We start from the raw sequence: 7,341 nt of genomic DNA on the forward strand, positions 1-7,341 counted from the left end.
TTAATTAATTTCTCCAGGTACAATAAATGGAGGGATTATTTGTAAGGATTGATTGTCGTGGTGAATAGGTCGAGAAGAAAATTCGATACATTTGGCGTTGGAAGGATGGTAAGAAATGGGGAGGGTAGGTAGGGATGACTGTCGAAAGAAATATTTTGTATGATGATTTTGTGAATTTAGTCATGCAAAAATGTGGATACAATTGTCAACTGAAAGATCTTGTCATGAGTTACATTCCCTTTTTTTTTCATAATGAGAAGGTCTTACCTTTTAAAATAACTGATCAGCCTAGTTTGCTTGTTTATTTGGAGGAGCAGAGAGACCGCCCATATTAAGAGTCTACGTGGATGAAAATCCTATCGAGGAAGACCAACAAGATATGTTAAATGATGAATTTGATGATGTGGACATGAATAATCACGATGCTGAAATTGGAAAAGATGAAGTGCCGAACTTTGAGAGCAACAATCCTCCTACACCTATTGTTGGCAACAACATTCCATGTTCTTCTCAATCATCACGTGTGAATAATGTTCGAGATGATGAAACCGGTTTTTATAAAGGAATGACATTCAAGAACAAGGAAGAACTGGCAAATTCATTGAAAATTGCTTGCTTGAAAAAAGATTTTAGACTGAAAAAGGTGATCAATTCTCGTAATGTATTTTCTTTTAAATGTTCATATCCGTAGTTCAATTAGTGGCTGAGGGCTGTGAAATTTACAAGTAGCAACAGGTTTGTCATTAGAATTTATGAAAAGTACCATACGTGTGGTTCAGAGCATCTTACCAGCCATAATTCCCATGCCACGGCAAAAGTCATAGGTAAGTACTTTGAAAATAACTTTCCCAATGGTAAAGGCCCATCCACAAGAGACATGTCAAATTAACCCCACAACAGTATTGGGTTGTAAGGTAAGCTATTGGAAGATTTATAAGGGCATGGAACATGCTAAGTCTAATGTTAGGGGAACACATGAGCACGGATATGCAATGCTTAATGCGTACCGTTATATGCTTGAAGTTGCAAATCTAGGAAGCAAGACGGCATTGTCGCTCGATGAAAATGGGAGGTTCAAGTACTTATTTGTATCATATGCCACTTGGATAACTGGTTTTCAGAAATGAGAAAAGTAATAGCCGTTGATGGGACATTCCTGAGGAGCAAGTATGAAGGAGTTTTTCTATCGGCGGTGGCACAAGATACTGAGAATTATATATTTCCAGTGACTTTCTGTGTTGTGGACAAGAAATGTGATGCCTCATACGAATATTTTTTTCAAAATATGAGAAGCTTTGTAGATGATACTGATGAGTTGTGCATTATTTCTGATATGCATCCAAGTATTCGAAATATGATTTCGACTATCTACCTTGCATCTCATTATGGTTATTGCATGAGACACCTTGGGGAAAATATTCGAAATAACTTTCACAATTCAAAGGTAGTGACCCATTCTTATAAAACAACAAAGGCGTACAATAGATGTGAGTTCAATGACCATTTCAATCAAATAAGAGATTTGGTACCAAAGGCGGCTGAAACTCTTGAACGTATTGGATTCCACACTGGAGCAGGGCATTTTGCCCGGGAAATAGGTACATTATTGTCTATACCATCTCTCTTGAGTTTATTGTAATTTTATGTGTTTTGATTGATTTTTATTTTTTGTTGTGTAGATATAACATTATGATGTCAAACATCGCAGAGTCGGTGATTCTATGTTTGATGTTGAAAGAGAATTTCCATTGACGCTCTATTTGATGAAATAAATAGGAGATTTGCATTTTTATTTCACCAGAGGCGTATGGAGCTGGTGAACTCTGCAAATAGATTTGTTCCTTCAATTGAAAAAGGCATATCAAAGTATGTCAACGCAGGCAATAAGTTGTTGGCTCATCAAATCGCTAACTACAAGTTCAGTGTCACTGGTCATGGTGATGTTGCTACGGTGGATCTACAAAGAAAAACTTGTACTTGTAGAAGTTTTGACTTGGACAAAATACTTTGTCCACATGCCATGGCAGCGCTTCGAGCCCAATATGGTGCTGATTTTGGAAATCAGATTTATGAGTACTTCTCTCCATATTTTTCAGTAGAAAAATACATAATGACATATTGTGAGGAAATTCACTCGGTGCCACCTGAAGATTCTTGGATTGTCCATTTGGATGTCATAGAGAGAGAAATACCTCATCCATATGTTGATCCAAGCAAACCTGGAAGAAGGAGATATAAGAGACGGTGTGGAGTTGGTGAATCATTTCCAACAAGAAAAATAAGTGTTCCGCATGTAGGGACTTTGGCCACAAAAGAACTACATGCCAAATCGAAATGCTCCATAAGTGTTGTTGAATTTTAATGAATGTTCTTTTTTATTTGAGAATGATGTTCCCTATCTTCTTATCTTAGTTTGAATCAACTTATGTTATGTTATTTATATAAAATGTGTGATTTATTTAATTATGTGTTGCTACTTACAACAGAATATTGCATATGTTCCAACATATGTCAATTATGTGTTACATGTACTACAGAATAACACATTTGTTTCAACATATATTAATTATGTGTTAGATCTTAGAACATATTATTACATATGCACCAACATATGTCAATTATGTGTTACAAGTACCACAGAAAACGCATTTGTTCCAACATATTTCTAATAAATAATTACGTGTAAGGTGTGTGAACCATCAATTAATATTTACTGTCATTGGAACAACTTTTAAGAAAAAAATTAATTACAACTCTTCATATTTTACCCTTTTTTTAAAAAAAATAAGTACTTTCATTTGAAAAGTGAAAAGTTGTGTCTTTTCTCTTCATGTGTAGAAGTTGCAACTTTTCACATATTTTCTGGCATTATATAAGAACACAACAACAGAAGGTCCTTTCATTTAATTTTCTCCAAGATGGTAAGGAAGAATAAGAAATCTTAAAAAATGACTATGAGTAAAAGTAACTACATTGAATCCCTTCCGAGGGAACTACTAATTGATATCGTTGAAAGGATTGCATGACTATGAGTAAAAAAAACTACATTGAATCCCTTTCGAGGGAACTACTAATTGATATCGTTGAAAGGATTGCTTCCTACTCCCTCAAAGATTTAATGAGGGTTAAATTAAGGTATGTATGTATTAATCAATTTTTGCTCTTTAATTTGATTTTCTAACCATGTGATTTGATTTCTCAGTTCTAGGGTCCTCAATTAAGTCGCTAATGAACCTTCTATATTCAAAAGGTAACATTGGTCAACTTTCCTTATCGTAGATGGTCGATAGTTCAAGAAGCCATTTCTTTCCTGGAAATGTGCAGAGCATCGGGGAATTTAGAAGCCTTATACATAAAAGGCATGGTAATTTTTTATGTTTTTCATATGTATTCACGTTTTTATCAATGTATTTTGCCTTTTAAATGTGTTATTTCTTATGTAGTTTGATTTTTTCAACCGTAACGATCCAACTGCATTAGGAATGATTAATCAAGCAGCAGACGGTGGCCACATTGGTGCATCATATGTGCTTGCCATAATTTCAATCTTCAATGGCGGTGAATCCATGAGAGAAGATTTAATGTTCATTGCCAACATGAAATAAACGGAGCCACTAAAAGTCAGAAGATGTTGACAGAATTTGCGAAATATTCTAGGTGGAATGTGGGTGCCAGAACCTAATTTGTTGGGAGAAAGACCCATTTGTTGCACTGTTCATCAATTTGAGCGAATCTGTCGCAGGAATGGTTGGCCCATGGGAAGCGACAATGAAGATGATATTCGTTGTGATTTATGTAGGTGTGATTTAGAACTAGATTATGTAGTTAAATTTCTGCCTTACACCATTGTGGGGTATTAATTAAATTGCCATATGTGGCAACATATGTACATAACTTGCAAACCAAATTCATGGTGAAAAAGGTTGTCTTTTTGTGTTTTGTACTGATTTTTGAATTTGTTCTTTATAAAATGTTTAATCTAAAAATATGTGTTTTTTTCATAGTATTCTCATTTTGACCATCCTTGAAATGTCATCTGTGGCAAGATATGCACGTTCTGTGGTATAAAATGTTGTATAAAATTGTAACAGATATGTCATATGTGGCAACATGTGTATATCCTAAAATGTGCTTTTTGGGGCTAATTCAATTCAATTACGGTCTAATACAACAACCTCATTCATTAATTACAACTCTTCATATTTTACCCTTTTTTCAAAAAAATTAAGTACTTGCATTTGAAAAGTTAGAAGTGCCTCTTCGTCTTCAGAAGTTGCAACTTTTCACATTCATTACATTGGAATTATATTATATAAGAAGAACACAAGATGGGAAGGAAGAATAAGAAATATTCAAAAATGACTGAGTAAAAAAAAAGTACATTGAATCCTTCCGAGGGAACTACTAATTGATATAGTTGAAAGGATTACTTCCTATGCCCTCAAAGATTTAATGAGCGTTAAATTAAGGTATGTATGTATTAATCAATTTTCGCTCTTTAATTTGATTTCCTAACCATTTGATTTGATTTCTCAGCTCTAAGGTCCTCAATCAAGTCGCTAATGAATTCTATGTTTATCAGAAGGTAATTTTGCTCAGCATTCCTGTATTTATATGGCCGTCTTCAGTTGTTCGAAGATGCACTTCTTTCATGGAAATGTGCAGAGCATTGGGGAATTTAGAAGCCTTATACAGAAAAGGCGTGGTAATTTTTAATGTTTTTCGAATGTATTCATGTTTTTATCAATGTATTTTACATTTTAAATGTGTTATTTCTTCTGTAGTATGATTTTTCAACCGTAGCGATTCAAATGGATTGGGAATGCTTAGTCAAGCAGCAGACGGTGGCCACATTGGTGCATCCTATGTGCTTGCCATAATTTCAATCTTCAATGGCGATGAATCCATGAAAGAATGCTTAGTGTTCATTGCCAACATGACTCCACTAAAACTCAGAAGATGTCGAGAGAAGTTGCGATATACTTTATATGGAAGGGTGTCAGAACCTCATTTGTTGGGAGAAAGACCAATTTGTTGCACTGTTTAAAGCCCCCACTTTGGTTGTGAATTATGTAGGTGTGATTTAGAAATAGATGAAGTAGTTAAATTTCTGTATTAATTAAATTTTCATCTATGGCAACATATGCACGTTCTGTTTGATAAATCTCAACAGACATGTCATATGTGGCAACATATGTATATCATAAAATGGTCTTTTTGGGGTTAATTCAATTAAATTGTCACCTAATTCAACATGTAACACTAATATATAGTCCTACAACATGTCTAAGTACAGAATTATGGTCTAATACAACAACGTTCATTCAATTCTATAATTATTTTTACAAAGACTATCATCCCACTAGTCTAGTTCATCATACAATGACCAAATAACTCCATATGATAGTTCTATAACGCTCTTGTAAATCGTTGTTCCAAGTGTTATAGCATATTTTTATTGCTTAATTATGGTTCAAAGTACTAAAATTTGGTCCAATTTTGACATTTTCCCATTCCTAAATCACTCAATTAATCGATTAACTGATCCTTGAAGTGTCATCTGTGGCAACATATGCACGTTCTGTTTGATAAATCTCAACAGACATGTGATATGTGGCAACATATGTATTTCATAAAATGGTCTTTTTGGGGTTAATTCAACATGTAATGTAACAGATCTTTCTAGAATACTCCACTAACACATACTCCACTCACTTTCACTCATTATAAAAGGGTTAATTAGGGTTCCCTTAATTCACAAAAATAAGCTCTCGTTTTATATTTTCTTTCCTTTTTTCTTTCTCATCTCCTACTCTCATCACACTCAAATTTCCCTGAGAAGATGTTACCACCTTGGACAAATTTAAGTCTCAGCATACACTTGTTGTGGGTGATCAACGTAATTATGTTGTTCTCAGTTAATATGATGTCTTCTTCAAGTGTGTTCTTAATGCATGGGTGATGTTCATTGTTTGTTTTTGTCGGATCTTGTCTAATGGAGGGCAGCTTCATCATTTGGTAAGTCTTCTTACTTTATATATAACATCCTATCTACTGTAATGGCGTGTATGAGGTAGTTAACTATGGTTGTTAATTTTTGTGTAGATGGTTTTGTGACAGAGTGCATGTGTAGATCTGATCCACCACCCTTCAAGAAAGAATGGTGATACCCCTCCAGGTTTAATCGCTCAATGTTGACTCCAGATCCTCTAGTCAAGTCCTTTTTTGCTAGCTGAAGTAGTAGTATAGGGCTAGATCGTTTCAGATGTAAATTTTGTTGTATTTGTTGGCGTTAATGCCTTGTAAATATGGATATGTAGCCCTAGCCTAGCCTTGCATGTTCACTATATCAACTATCAATGGGCTAGAGCGTTTCAGATGTAAATTTTGTATTTTTGTTGGCGTTAATGCCTTGTAAATATGGATATGTAGTCTAGCCTAGCCTTGCATGTCACTAGTTCAACTATCAACTATCAATGACATGTTTATGTTTATGTTTAATGTTTTCCAAGTTTATATGCTTGAATTCTCTCTTTGCATGGATCTCGGATCTCTGGAGTGCATGGGATATAATGATGTTTTTTATTTCATCAGTTTTTTTTATGTCAGTCTTTTCTGTTCTTTGTTTTTTAACACACAACTAATTTGATTGGCCTTTGGTTAAACCAAATCTCAGCACTGTCATGTATTGTCAAATCAATAAAATCATTAATTTTGCAATATAGTGGTTGGGTAAGAATTTCTGAGTTCTTTAAATATAGATCAGTACTCTAGATCTAGATCTAATGACTGAGTTTTGTTTGTTTTTGTTACTTTTGATATAATCTCAAATGCAATATTGAATCGAATTTGTAATGATGAAAATGATCCCATGTTGGGTTTGCTCTTGTCCACGCTACCGTGTATGTACATTTCTACATCTTAGTCTGGAGACTCCTCTTTATTTTGTTTTTTTTTAATTTAAATTTCTTTGTGGTGTGTATTTTAGGAGAATGCATGCAACTTCTTTAGATGGAGGGATCGTGAAGATGTTGATATTTGATACAAGTTCGTTATTCTGAGATTGGCGAACAAAATTAAGGAGTTGGAAATTGATGATGAAAATCATATTAAAAGAAGTAACAAATGTGTGATGAAGGAGAAGAAGAAGACCAAATGTTGTAACAACTGGAAGCTAATCTTCGTGTTGTTTGTTGTGGTTTTTTTTTCTATTTTTAAGCATTACTAAGAAGAACACTGTAGAGGATGGAAAATTCATATGTAGTTGTGTACAACCATTAAAATTATCAATAGTTGTGGAAATAAAATAAATAAACGTAGTTTTGCACTTCTGTTCCAACT

This window comes from Solanum tuberosum, unplaced genomic scaffold (genome assembly GCF_000226075.1).
Source record: "Solanum tuberosum cultivar DM 1-3 516 R44 unplaced genomic scaffold, SolTub_3.0 scf00153, whole genome shotgun sequence".
Classification (NCBI taxonomy): Eukaryota; Viridiplantae; Streptophyta; class Magnoliopsida; order Solanales; family Solanaceae; genus Solanum; species Solanum tuberosum.